The sequence below is a fragment of the Octodon degus genome, unplaced genomic scaffold (assembly GCF_000260255.1).
Source record: "Octodon degus isolate 3935 unplaced genomic scaffold, OctDeg1.0 scaffold00049, whole genome shotgun sequence".
NCBI classification, from domain to species: Eukaryota; Metazoa; Chordata; class Mammalia; order Rodentia; family Octodontidae; genus Octodon; species Octodon degus.
This window is the reverse complement of record NW_004524625.1, coordinates 5,368,587-5,383,085: the sequence shown is the minus strand read 5'-3', so window position 1 is coordinate 5,383,085 and position 14,499 is coordinate 5,368,587. Positions and strand designations below refer to the sequence as shown.

The following is a 14,499-nucleotide window of genomic DNA, read 5'->3' as shown; positions in this document are numbered from 1 at the left end:
CAGGCGCGATGAGAGGTGTGCTCAAAGCCAGGGGCAGTGTTGGGAGGGTTCTGATGGCAATGCAATAGAAAAAGTATTTAAACCCACTGTATTTTTCAATCACATCTCATAATCAAGCAATCATGCAAGGAATAGCTACAAAATATAAAGTCTTTACACTAATGAAAGCTTGGGAATGATCTATACATCCATTAGTGGGGTACTAATTATATCTATATCTAACCATTTAACGATATTGTTTTACTAAATTTAAAATAGATTAAAAGTTATATGGATACACTGATCCTATTTTGTAAAGTATCCAAATATTATCATGTGGTTGTATGAGCATTCTTTAACAGGCCTACAAAAGGAAACATATTTAAAATGAGATGGTGGTGAGTTATAATTGCATTTAGTATATTTGCATAAATACAAAAAGAAGAGGACGCCTAAGTGCAGGTTGGCAGGCTGTAGTAGGCACGTAGGGGTTCTGGCTCTGCCTGGCGTGAGGAGGGTTGTGGGTTGGGGGCAGGAGCCAGGGTCTGCCCAGCTTGGTAGCTCATGCTTAGTGTAGAAATGAAAACCCATGTGTGAGGGAGGTCTAAGCCTCTTCTACAGGCTGTTCCGCCTGTGTGTTCTCTGGTCATAAAAAATTCATGCCAATTAATTTTAAGCCAGAGGACAGGAAGTGGAAGCTCAGAGCTTTAGAAAGGCTACTCTCTGTGCAGCAGCTTCAGTCAGCATGCACCATGGTCATGTTGCCACCTTTTCCTTCTTCCCTGGCGGCTGGGATCGTGTCCTTGTATGCAGTGCCAACGGTGTGCCTCAGTATTATGTTTCCAGCTCCTGCTATTTCCTTGGTTACTATCTTGGATCTTTGAATGAAGAATCGCTTTCATTTCACATTTTTCTAAACTTGGTTTTAGAAATTCTGCAGCTTTTTCCCAAAATGCCCTTTTGGGAAGTTAAATAGGTATTGATGCAATCTACTCGCTTCATGGACAAGCTGACAGGGTAACAGAATGGGGTAGCCCCGCCTTGATTTCAGTATGGAGCCTACTTAGCATCCAGATGCCAGAGAATTGCACATTTGGGGTCAGAGGAGAGGCAGGGGGAAGACAGCGCGCAGGGGGCACTGGGGCCAGGGCTAGGGCCAGCTTCCTCAGGTCACTTGCTTTGTGATCTCAGGCAACTCTCTGATGTGTGTCAGGTATGAGGTGCTTTGTGTTTTCAGCTTTGAAATATGACAGCCTTAGATTCCGAGATTGCCACATAGGGAGGGACCTTCATGCAGCCCCCCGAAGTGCAGTGAGGGCACAGCTAGGGGCTGCATAGTTCATGCATGAACACTTTAAATTTCACAGCTTGTTTATTTTAGTGAGTATTACATACTCATGCAGAGATGCAGCATGTCAGACCTGCGGTCGCATAGATATTTGTGTGTAGAATGGCCAGAAGTACAAACTCCTCTAGCATCTGCACAATCCATTTATTATAAGGTTGCCCTTCACTAGGCCATGCAGAGAAAAGGCACAAAAAGCTGCAGAAAAGTTTTCAAAAATCCTTTAAAAATGAAGTTAAGAAAAAAAAAATGAATAGATTAGGAAAAAGGATGTAGGGGAACAACAGGTGGGTCTAGCAGCAGTTGGTGCCCAAGTCACCGTTGCAGGCCTTTGCTGGTTCCCGGGCTTTCGCCTAGCTTCCTCCGCCGTCAGAAGCTCCCGGGGTGGTCCTGAGGACCCTGCGTGAGGCTGTAGGCGCCCAGCTCAGAAGCTGTCGCGTGGTAAGGGCTCACATGTGTGAGTTTCCTTTTCCACAGCCCCTTCTTCGCAAGTTCACGGGAGTGCCTGTGATAGGCTGGCCCCGTGTCCTTAGTTATGGCATGAAGTGATAGGTCCAGACTGGGAAAAGACCAGAGCGGGGGCTCGAGCTGCCTGCGCCTCTCTCTGCTGGCGGAGACCTACAGATGGGTCTGAAAAGTGGTCGAGCAACTGACAAGTACAACAGATGAAACAAAATGGAGGGGGAGGGGAGAGAAGGGGCGAGGGCCCGGACTAGGCCTGGGGGAGGAGAGGGCAGCCCAATCTGCTGAGCGCTTCTGAATCTGCGCATCTGGATAGCGAGCTGTACCCAGCTCTGGACATAATGGTAAACTCTGTTTAGAAGAACAAAACAGATGGGAAATACCACCGAATATTCCAAGCAAGTGTGTTGCGGTCATGGCGCCTGCCTTTGCTCCTCTCTTCTTACTGTTCTCACCAGCTTTTTCTGTATGTTGCCAGTTATGGAAAATAGGAAGTACCAGAACGCTTGGAAGGTTGAATGTTCTGTACCAAGAATTGAGTATGACTATCATCCATGCTCGACACATCACTGTTAATAATCGTGCCTAATTTTTATGGTCCCACTTCCTTTTCCGAACAGTTCCCTTGCAGCCCTGAACATTGACGATCTCCTCAGTCACACAGAATCATAAATAGTGGGTCACCAAAATGAGGTAGCAGATTGGTGGTGCGCTGTAGGCCCGGGGACTCAGGAGACTGACGGTGATTGTCTTCTTGTTTTGCAGATGGAAAAACTGAGACTCAGAGAAGGCTAGTGATCTCCGGGCTACTGGATTGGCAGGTAAGTCGTGCTGAACGTGAGCCTGAAACGAGATCCTTCTCAGCCCCATGACCTCGCCTCCGCCAGACTCGCCGGCCCCAGTCTGGGGACTTTTCTGTTTTGCACAGTTCAAGGAACAAATGAACTAGTTTGAGGCGTTGGGTATTATTTACACTGTGGTTTCTGTTTGTTCCTATCCTTGAGTCGGAATGTTTAGCCAGTGAGTTTGTACACAATTTGTAGGCATTTCTCTGGGCATGGCAGGGCCCATTACAGCCTGGCCCATGCTGCGGCTGGTACGACACTCAGTCACTGTCCTTGACTCTGGTGGCTCTGGCACGAAGAGTCCTGAGCTGGGGCCCAGGTACTTGGGCTCAGGCCCCCAGTGACTACCTGCCTGCTCTGTGACTTCCGGCCAGCCACTTCACCCCAGGTTTGCTCACTCTGCATTCGTTCTTTCAGACTGTTTTCCCCAGAATATCAATGCTAAGGGATGTGCTAGGCTCTGGGCATGACACAGCACAGGCTCTGCCTTGAGGAGTGTGCGGCCCAGTCACGAGCTCTTCCACCCCTTGTTACTGTCTCATACGAACTTCTCACATCTGCTATGGAGTTTGTGCCCTGGAGCGTGTTTTGTGATCTTTCCAAGACTCTGTAACATGGAAAAAAGTGGCTACTGTCGTTCCACAGAGGAGGAGCCGTAGCTCAGAGCTGCTGGGGTCATCTCTTGATTGAGGACCGGGGCTCGACTTAGCTCTGCTAGCCCCAAAGCTGCCACTCCCCAGTGTGGGGAGCTGTTCCACCTGGTGTTCATCAAGTGTGCTGACTCCTCCCCTTCAGCAGTGAGTGTGATGTTGTCCAACGGGGCGCTGGGTGGAGCCCACACAGATACACGCCCTGCGTGGGCTTTCTTCCTGGGTCTAGTGACTGGTGTGGACACTGTGACTTTCTCTGCCTGGATACAGGCAGCCATGGGCTTTTGCCAATGTAAAAGCCAGAAGGAAGCCTGCCAAGGGCCAAAGCTGCCTCCTCCTCCAAGTGGCAGGGATTTAGCACATCAGAAAGAATCCACCATGCACTGGGCTGAGGGACGCAGCTCCCTTCTTGTCAGTGACCCTGCTATAAAGGCTGTTGCTTCCCGCCAAAGCCGCCTTGGACTGTGAGGCTGGCTGGTAGCTTCTGCCTTTGGTGAGCAGCCTTGCCTGGGGTGCAGCAGGTAGAGAACAACAGGGATTAGAGGCCAACAGGGATTAGAGGCCGTGCTGTTTGTTTGCGTGCCGAGCAACTCCTCGCAGCCGTCGGTGGAGCTCTTGTGTTCCCTCAAAGTCTGGAATTTCAAAGGGGGCGTGAATAACCTCGGGACAAGCCCTGGGTTTTCTGTTCCACAGCATGTGTGTGTGGTGAATGGCGGCTCCCTGGATATACATGTACCAACACGCACGCCTACGTGTAGCGTCCAGGATGTGCAGGGCTTGTGTGGAATGTCACCAGCTGTGAGGCTTGTGAAGAATCCCTGAGTGTGCTTGTGCACACGTGTGTAACCCAGCAAAGCAGTTCTTGTGAATAAAGAAAACAGTTCTGGTGGAGTTTTTTCAACAGGACCCCAAAATGGGTTTTTAGTAAGTCTCATTGAACGCTTTGATGACAGGAGGGTGGCTGATCCTTGATTCTGGCTGGGGCTCTCAGCTCTCCCTTGCCCTCGTGTTGGGGCCAGATAAAGACGCTGCTCTCCCTGAGGCCCCCCTCCTGCTCCCTGCGCAAGGCCGCCCAGCCCAGCCCAGCGCGGCATGATCTGTCCATCTGGATGTCTAAGTAGTTGTGCTGGTGTTGGGCTGACAGCCGGTGGCTGTCACACGCCTGGAACCTGAGCACCCCAGGTCGTGAGCTGTGCCAGCAGGGAGCTTTAGGCCTTTGTTCATGAGGAACTCTGGGCTGGGAATTCTGGGGCTCCTTCGTTTCCCTGGGAGTCCTGCGGGGCTGCAGCTGCCCAGCAAGCCCTTTCCTGCATGGGTTGGGTTTCCCCTTGTCCGACACCGGAGGAGCTGAAGCCCTGCTGAAAGGCAGGTTTCACCCCAGCGGCAAGCGTGGTGTCAGGCTCCTGAGCAGAGCGGGTTCCCAGAGTGATTATCTTTCCTGAGCCGAGAGCCAGGTGCTTGGCGACAGGAAGCAGGCAGGCTGGGCGACAGACTGAGCAGGCTGCTCCTTGGTGTAGACAGAGTGGGTTTGTGCAGCACTGCCCCTCCCTGCGCCCCAACTCGGTCCTGGACTGGTGTGCTCCAGTTTGCTCTGTTCTGTCCCTGAGGCGATACGCTTCTGTTCCTGCTCCTCCACAGGTCTGCAAGGCCTGAGTGTCTAGGAGACAACCACTGTTTGCGATCCGCAGAGAAACCACCGGCCACAGGCAGCTGGCTGAGGCGCCTGTGCCTCCAGGTTACACAGGCCGGCTCTCCATGTGGGGCCACACATGGCCTTCTGTCGAGCCGATCTGCCGGATGTCTTCGCATAGGTCGCTGCAAACTGTTGTGGAAGGCGTATCTAGGAGAGCGCTGCTCAGTCAAAGACAGGGAGGAACTGAAATCCAGCCTGTGTTCGGTGGCCACACTGAGTGTCTGGCCTGGCTGCACCTGCCCAGGAGAAAAGGTGTCTTTCCCCAGTTCACAGAGGTAGTAACGGGACTAGAGGTGGCCCTGCCTCTTTTGGCCTCAGTTTCGTCACATTTGGGTGTAGGAGGAATTGCTGAGAATCCTTAAGGTGTACCTGACAGAGACATAACAGCTGTCATTAGCAGTCGTGGTAACGATGTCAGGAATGATAATGCACATTTTTGTAGTACTTCAGGTTTTTCCACGCGCTTTTACATTTGATTCTTTCAGCAACCCTCCACTAAAGAGCAGGACTAGGTTTCCACTCCCGATTGAGATAAGGAAACTGGGATACAGAGAAATGGATGTGACTTGTCTTTTGTCTGCCCCTAAGGACCCGCCTGGAGCCGGCAGAGCCATCCTGGCTGAGATGTGAGGGCGGCTTGGGAATTGCTGTGCATCAGCCCTGCCACACCCCGAGGGTGCCCTGCCTGGCCTTGGACCTCAAAACCACCCAGCTGACCCCAGCCCTGACCCCAGCCTTCCACATGCCCCGATCACCCTTTCTACGCCAGTTCAGCGTTACTGGCCAATAGGCGTGTGTTACACACGCAGTGTGTGCAAGGCACTCTGGTAACAGGCTATTTGTTTTCTCAAAGATATGTCCTTTTTCACAATGAGATAACAAGGCAGCAAAGAAGTGAATTAACATGCCCAAGATCTCATGATTATTTAGTGATAATGCTGAGATTTGAAGCCAGGTATTTGGACTAGAAAAGTTACACGTTTGACTTGTATAAAGTGCATAGCAATGACTAGGAAAAATGGTTCTCATTGATTAGTGGTAGTTTTAAAAAAAAGAATCATTAGTAAAACACTGTGCTGCATGCCGACTGTTGGTTTTTCTGTGCTCCTCTCCACTGGACTAGGAGGTTCTGGACGGTAGCCCTACTCCTAGCAGAGGACATAGCGGTCTGTAGCCCCGGATTCATAAATATTAACACCGAATGATTAACGGTGTCAGTACAAAGCAAATCCCCGGGTCTGCACCGAGGCCTGCTAAGTGCTTTCTGCGTTGTGTCCTGCATTGCCTAATCCTGGGGTAGGTGCTGAGCCTGAGCAGTGGGTGAGACCATCTCAGCACCCTGTGACTGTCGCAGCATGGGCCCACGGAAGCCTAGAGGGGGCGTATGGGCTCAAGCGACCGCCGTCAGGCCCCAGAGTGCCTGAGGTGACAGATGTGCCGCTGTGCCAGGCTTTCCGGTAGCGTCTCGGTGTGGTGCATAGATGTGGCCACACCTTCCAGCGAAAGCTGAGCCCTTGTAACGGCGCTATCTTACAGTGACCCTTGTGTCATAAGTAGAAGCGTACTTTGAAATCGTGATAAAAGGCATGGTACAGTAGACACATAAGCCAGCAACACATTCGTTTATTGCCATAATCAAACAGTATGCGCTGTACATAATAATATGTGCTATACTTTCATGTGACTGGCAGCATAAGAGATTTGTTTACACCAATGTTCCCGTAAACACATGAGTGATGCAGTGAGCTATAATGTGGCGGTAACTAGGTCACTAGGCAATAAGAAGTTTTCGACTCCATTCAGATTTGTTCTCTTCTTCCCCTTTTTATTAGCATATGTTTGTGGTACATGCATAGTGAATACACCCACCGTGGGGAATGGGCGTGCATGCGTGTGGGACTCCGGCTGTACATGCTGTCAGTAACCAAAACTGTAAGGACACATACCTACATTATTTTGTTTAATATTCATAGCTGCCCTGCAAGACAGACACTATTATTAGCATCATGTTACACCAGAGCAGGAAGCTCCAAGAGTTTCCGGTCGCTTTCCCTGTGTACACCTGGGAAACAGCACAGCAGGGAAGGCCACCTGCGGGCTGATGCCAGGTTGGTGCCCCAAGGATGTCTTATCTCTGTCAGATGCACTGGGATCCCAGGTGTCATTGACCACTCCCCAGCCCCGGCTGATGCCACGCTCCTTCAGCGAGTTCCCAGGATGCTGTCACTCCGTTTCAGGGTCTGGTATTTCACCCATGTCCATGTATAAGTGACGAACCTGTAAGAGATGGGAAGCGTGGTGATGTGTGAAAGCGTGAGGAGCCACTGGTAATGTTAGCCCCAAGGGCATCTTTCAGGGAGAGTAGGGGCAAGTTGTAGGGTCCATGTGAAAGCGAGGTCACCTGCAAGGGGCACAGTTTTTGAGATACATTGGAGAATGGCGGAGAAGTGTTGGAGTGACTTTCTCTGGAGTATTCTTGGACTTGGAAAATGTACTCCAGTGAGCTCCCTGGTGGGTGAGGCCAGGCAAAAGGGGGAGCAAGGTTTGGGTGTCTTGATCTCACAAAGACTTTCCTTCTAGAACCTTTCCGAAAGATGTCAGGAACTAGTGACTCATTTCATCATGTGGAACTTCATCTTATGCAAGCCAAAGAAATGGTACTCCAATGTCATCGCCTCAGGATAATTGAGCCCTTGTGGATTGATACAAAAGGTCGCAGGAGCATGTGTTATTTGTGAAGGTTGAACAGCAGGGGGTTAGATGTGGGTTGAGAAAGAGAGGGGCTTGGAGTGGCTCTTAGGGCCACCTGGACCAGACAAGGATGCTGCGCGATAGCATTTCCCACGAGGAGCAGCGTTCACAGCGCATGAGTCCAGGCTGTCCTTGGAGTCCCAGAGGCTCCGCTGAGGAGTGCTGCACCATCACCTATACATGCAGAGTGGGAGCACCTGCCGTGGAGGCCCCGAAGGGACAGGGGAGCAGCATAATTCCATAGCAGTGAGGCAGCGACACGTCCGCATGGACATGTTTGTGAGCAGAATCAGGGATTTGCCCCTTGCAGGCTGGCCCGGTACAGCTGAAGGGAGTGACAACCTCCAGTCTTGCAGCTGTGCCTTGAAGGCACCTACTCTTTCTGTGCCTGCCTCACAGAAGGGTTTGAATTGGGTTTGCAGGGCCGGGAGGGAGGGCAGCGCAGTCCTCCCTGGGACACTGTGTGTGGTAAGCAGGCAGCTATCTGCTGACTCCTGTGCTGCTGCCTTGTGGCTCCTTTTGTCTTGGCTCACAGGTTGGCTACCTCACTGCCTAGGCAAATGCTTGGCTGCAGCGTGCCCTGTGGCCACGCTACTTGTTTCCAGTCTTCAGTCATCCTGTTGGTAGTGTGTCTGTTTCGATCGGTCACTTCTTGTTTATATCAGTTGTTAAATATTTTGAATTTGATTCCTGCTTGCAAGTCTTCCTTTACGGATCCAGAGGCACTGCCTTAGCGCAAGCCGCACCCCATGCCAGCCCATCATGACGGTGCCCAGCCTTCAGGATGCTGCAGCACAGAGCTAAGGTGGCCATGCTCCCCACGTACCCAGCGCCACAGGCTTCCCTGCAAGTCACCAAGCCACAGGGCGGTGGGATGCAGCACCCAGCTCCAGCTGGCTGCAGGGGCCAGGCTGGCAGCTGGGCTGGGCCTCTCCTGCCTCACCCCACACGTCTCTACAGCACGCAGCTCACCTCCCACAGTCTCCGTTAGTGGCTGTGACTGTGGCTTCGCTCCTCCGTACCAGCGTGAGTCAGCCGCTCGCATCCACGAGAGCAGGAATGCCATCTTCTGGGCCAGAGTTCCTCATGAGCATCACCACACAGATTTTTCTTTTAAATAATAATAGTAATGTGCAAAAAGAACCGCAGAAGAGCTCATACAAGTGAGAACACAGGCACTGGACGCAGGCTCGGGTGGGCCAGGATTTAAGTCCGGGCTCTGCTCCTCATTAAGCCATTTGGCTCTTAGGAAGCAGCTTTGTCTCATGGCTTCAGTTTCCCAATCTATAGAACAGGACTGATTCTTAAAATGGTATTCAGTATTTACTATGTGTGTAGCAGAATTCCAGGCATTTAGATTCCAGTCCCCACTAAAATAGATAACATTATTGTCTCTCCATCCTACAGATGAAGAAATTGAGACACACAATGACTGAGTGGCTTTTCTAAGGTCCCAAAACTGAATGACCCCCTGGGGATGTGCCTGGGGCAGTGGCTGGAGCTGAACTTGCTGCCCCTCACCTCCCCCAGGCTAGCTCTCTATACTTAATCTGTCTGATAGAAAGAGAGAGACCTTCCTCCCTATGCTGAATGCTTGCTGTGTGGTGGGGACAGCATCGTGGGCTCTGCATGTGGCATCTCAGGAAAGCCTCACGGGGCTCCTCTCCAGCCTTGTGCCCCTTGCACTGATGAGGGAACAGCAGGATAAGTAGACTTCTGAGTGCTGAGCTCCCCTCAGTGAGCTGAGCCAGACAGGCCAGACAGGCGTGGAGGCCACTTGCCCAGGCTACACTTGGTTGCTAGGTCATTGCCTGGCCTCTGCAACGCTCTGCAGGGCTGAGTGCAAGGTCTGAATAGTACCGAGATCCCAGGGTCCGCAGCAGTACAAAAGCAAGCGCTGCTTCTGGTGCATCCGCGTTCTCTGGAAACCCTGTGCTGACCCCTGCAAGAGAGGCAGAGGACGGCTGTGGGCACAGCCTGCATGATTGAGAACTCAGAAACCAGATTGTGGTCTGGCCTCAGCAATGCATTTCCATGTGATTTGGGGAATAATTTGACCTCTCCATAGATTTTGTTCAAAAGAAATACTAACTGTAAGGGAGGCTGTGTCTATAGTATGCACGCGTGACTGTACGTCAGCCGCATTTGGTCCCTGAGCGGCTGCCGCACACATGGCTCCCCCTCTTGATTCCCCAGAATGACTTGTGGTGAGTGTGCTCCTTGAGGGTTTGCAGCTGAGACTGAGAGGAGTGGGGCGTGTGTGGGCTGCTTTTCTAGTGTTAGGGACAAAATACCAAACACCCAAAGGTAAAGTGGGGAAGGTTTACTTAGCTCACAATTCGCAGAGGTTTCAGGTGATAGTTGGCTGGCTCCAAGGCAGCGGTGCTGGCAGAGAGCAGTTCATGGCACCTGCAAGGCAGCCAAAGCAACAAGGGAGAGGAGACAAGATTCTCCTTGTCCTTTATACTGTGCGCAGGCTACCCAGCCTAGAGCATGGGTAGCACACATGCCCTGAATCCTCGCCGGGATGCCAAGCCAGTGGGTGGACTGATGTGCAACCACACACCCTTAATCTCAGCATCACGCGCTCCAGAGTCAGTTCCCTCTGAACAGCCCTGCCCATGATTCCACCAGGCTTTGGGGACACCCAGACACAAAACATACCAGGGCTTGGAAGGAGGGAGGGGTGGAGTGACAGCAGTCACTGTGGTGCTCTGGACAACCCCGCCTCAGTCCTCTGGGTGTCGCGCATCAAGTCGGGGCAGCTGGCTCAGTGTGCACTGTAGTGACAAGTACAGGATGCTCAAAGATGACAGCTTTCTTGGTCTAAGGGCTATTTTTGAGAGCTGCCAGCACCACAGCAGCAGTCATCTCAGCTGGCAGCCTGCGTCCCAGAGGGAGCCCCTGAGCGTCACAGGGCAGCATGCAGTGGAATGGCCCTGAGCTCCCGTTCTTTCCTTGTTCCCCAAGGACTGTACCAGTTAAAGCAGCTCTTTACCACGACATTCAGATGGGGTCTCACAAGGGTTTCAAATGCAACGCTTTAGATTTTTTTAAAAAAGTTTTATCCATCAGCAGGATTTCGCTTCTGAAAAGGAGCCCATTTGCCGCTTTCGTGCTCTCGGTCCGTCCATAGGAGACACTGGTGGTGCTGTAACAGGTCTTCATGGTTACCATGGAGCTTTTGAGATCAAACCATTGGCAGACCTTAGATGGCTTCCATCTGTGTCTATGGGCAAATGTGATTTTTTGTAGTTTCCTTTCTTATGCCTCTGACCACTATCTAGATGTGCACTGGTTGGTTTTCTTCTTGGCCCATTATATGCTGTTTTCCCCAGTTTGTTTCTTTATCATTTTTTGTGCAGCCTCCACTGTCTTGTCTGTCACCCATGCTTACGTCAGCCTTCACTGGGACCCTGATAAGTCTGTCTGTCTGTTCAGCATCCATAGAACTTCCAAATGATTTAGCACATTCATTGTAGCTAATGGAGAATCCCAGACTCAGAGGTTTTCAGGCTCAGAGTGGGTTTCAGCCCACTCTGAAGATGGGCCATCTTATAAGAGAGCAAACCAGATCTTATCTTAGCTCGTTGGCTCTCTCCATAAGTCTGTGCTCTTTCTTCATTGTCTTCAGAACATCTGTTGGAGTGATCTTTTGGTGACTCTCATTGAGCCTGCCTGATCAGTAATTCCACAAACTTCAGATGTGAGCCCAGCAGCGCATGTGATCCCTGCAGTGCCTGGGAGCTGCGCCCTGGGACAGCACGCCACACACAGGGCAGGACCCTTCTGATGCCTTCCACGCCCAGGACACTTGCAAAGCTGTGGATAACTCTAGCCTCCGGGCCACTGCCTGTCTGTTTCCTCCACTTCCGGAGATACTCCAGCTGTGAGCAGCCTTTAGATTCACGGACTTGCTCTTAGGGCCAGTAGGCTGGGGCCAACACGAAGGCCGAGTGGTGCACTGCTTAATGCTTCTGATGAATGAGCTGTGGTCCGCCAGCTGGCCGGCTGCGGTGGGCGCAGCAGCAGCAGCACTGGGAACCCACAGGGGCCTCGAGCAGAATGCCTGGGCTCTGGGCTGCTGTCTTCCTCCTTCAGGAAAGATGGGCTTGCTCATGGAAGGCGTTTTTCTTTTAATTAAGGACAGATTTCATCAAAGCCAAAGCTCAACTAGGCTGCTGTCAGAAAGGGCCTGCGGAGGCCCCAGTTCTGTGCCAGATACAAAGCCAAGCTCTTGGGGACACACATAAAACCAATGGCCTATCCCTTGAGTTAGTGTAGTTTTGTTCGTAAGGGCCCCACATTTCTATGTATTGTGGTTCTTCTGACCTCTGGCTTTTTCCCGGCGTCCTTGAGACCCTGACTTCTCTGCCTGGGATGGGATTTAGAGTCTTCACAGTGAGTGAAAAGAGGCACTTGGAGTCTTCATTCCTTTTTCTCTTAGAGATTCTCTGTCTGACTTTGACCACCCTAATTCTCAGTTACCTCAGTGTCAGTATAGACAAGCCCCATTGTAATGTCCCAAGCGCCCAGCAGTGTAAGGTTGGTACTATATAAATGACATCACCACATACATGCAGGCATGTGCGCATGCACATGTGCACACACACACACACACACACACACACGCACGCACACACATGAAGCAGCTCATCGCTTAGCAAGACTCATTGGCCAAGTCATTCAACAAAGACCTAGTGCGTTTCTCGAGGAAACCTACATTCTGCAGGTTATTGCTGCCTGGGAAGCACTTCACTGATGGGGGCAGAGTGGGACTGTGCCATCAAGGCACGCACTGGGCCTCTGCCGAGTGACATGGTAGATGAGTGCTTGGATTTCCACCTGTCCTGTTGGTTCACAGGACCCCAAGGATGATCAGGTTACCCCCTCAGTGCCTCCTACTGCCACAATTTGGGGAAACTCCTGCTCATTTCTGGCCTTTCTCAATTACTGAGGAGAGACAGTTGAGGCAACTGGAAGGGCTTCTGTCTCGTGTGCTGGCGTGATGGTGAAGCCGCTCTCTTTGTAAAGTGCTCAGAATTGAACCCAGAGCCTTCATGTTGACCTGCATCCCCAGCCCCTTTTTGCTGGCTGGCTGGCTGGCTGGCTGGCTGGCTGGCTGGCTGGCTGTCTGTCTGTCTGTCTGTCTGTCTGTCTGTCTGTCTATCTATCTATCTATCTATCTATCTATCTTTTTTTAAGGTACTGGGGATCAAACTCAGACCCTATGCTTACCAGGCTTTACTTTTTATTTTGAGACCATGCTTCACTAAATTGCTGAACTGCCCAGGCTGGGCTTGAGCTTGGGCTCCTCCTGCCTCTGCCTCCCCAGGTGCTGTGAGCGTAGGTGTGCACCGCCACTTCTGGCTACAGTGTGTTTCTTGACCTAGGACTGGTCTTACCAGTTATAAGGCAGGGCTAGAGTCCATTCCACCCTCGCATTCTTAGAGAATTGCAGGTGGTAATATGTGAAAGCATGTGCCAGTGGAAGGGTTTGCAGTCATGGATTCTCTTTGATAATTTTCATGTCTTGGTCTTGCCCCTTCACCAACAGCTCCCAACGTCAGATCAGAAATGTATTTCATTTGTGCACATGGCGTACCAGCAGGCTCCTTGTGCACAGGTTTATTATTACTCATCCCAAAGAACTTGTTTTGGTATTTGTATGTCTGTCTTACTCTCTGAACTCCAGTGTACTCGAGAATGAGGGCTAATCTAGGTTCACCTACATCCATAGCATGTCACAGACGCTCTATAATCGGTTCCATAAGTAAACGACAAGCAAAGCAAATGAGCACCGCAGTACCTGCAGCCTTCCTGCTCTGGGTGCAGAGGGCCTCGAGGAATCTTCTCAGCAGCTGTAGCCCATTTGTGTTATTCCCACTGCTACGAAAGGTATTTAAAGTCCAGCCAGGCAGAGCCACTTATTCAACAGCCCAGTAACCAGCGGAGCAAAGAAGAAGAGCCTCAGCCTGCAGACCGCAAAGCTAGGACGCAGCCCCTCCATCCTCTCCGCTCTCTCGCCCTCACACTCGCTCTCTCCCTCTCCTTTTCCTTGTCTCTCTCGCTCTCCTCTCACTCTCTCTCTCTCTCTTTCTCTCCTTCCCTCCCTCCCTCTCCCTTCCTTCTTCCACATTATTATTGCACAAAAATATTAAAACAACAATAACAGGAAAAATGAAATCACTCTCCATCTCGCCACTTCTAGCAAATCAGCTGTTACCAGTTCTTGCACATTCCTGCTGTCTTTCTTGCCTATCTTTTATAGCAACATTATTGAGGTATAATTTACATGACAGAAAACTTACGCTTTTAAAATATCCAATTCCATGTTTTGAAGAATATCCACAGAGTCAGGCAGCCAGTACCACTATCTAATTTTAGAATGTTTCATTACCCCCAAGAGAAACCCCAAACTCATTAGCAGTCACTCCCCATCCTCTGCCCCCCTCAGTCCTTGGTCAATACCCATCTACTTTCTGTATGGCCCTATCTATCCTGAACATTCTGCAGAAATGCAGTCCTGCAGGGCACTGCCTTTCTGTCTGCCTGCTTTCACTTAGCATAATGTTTTCATCCACATTATAGCATGAATCAGTATTTTATTCCTGATAATAGACACACACACACACACACACACACACACAGCCATACATTTGATTTATCCCTGGACCAATTAATTGACTGTTTCCACTTTTGGACTATTATGAATAATGGTGTTGTGAGCATTTGTGTGCAAGGTTTTGTGTGGACATATTTTCAGTTCTTCGT

The 14,499-nt window shown here is 50.9% G+C and overlaps 1 protein-coding gene across 6 annotated transcripts in view; it reads left to right on the top strand.

Moving 5' to 3' along the window:
* Tenm4 (teneurin transmembrane protein 4) overlaps positions 1 to 14,499 on the top strand; it is a 707,062-nt gene that overhangs the window by 133,660 nt on the left and 558,903 nt on the right. For all 6 annotated transcript variants that reach the window (XM_023716613.1, XM_023716612.1, XM_023716611.1 and 3 more), the window contains exon 2: positions 2,552 to 2,607. The gene's annotated coding sequence lies outside the window, so the exon portion shown is untranslated. The remainder of the gene's footprint in view (positions 1 to 2,551; positions 2,608 to 14,499) is intronic.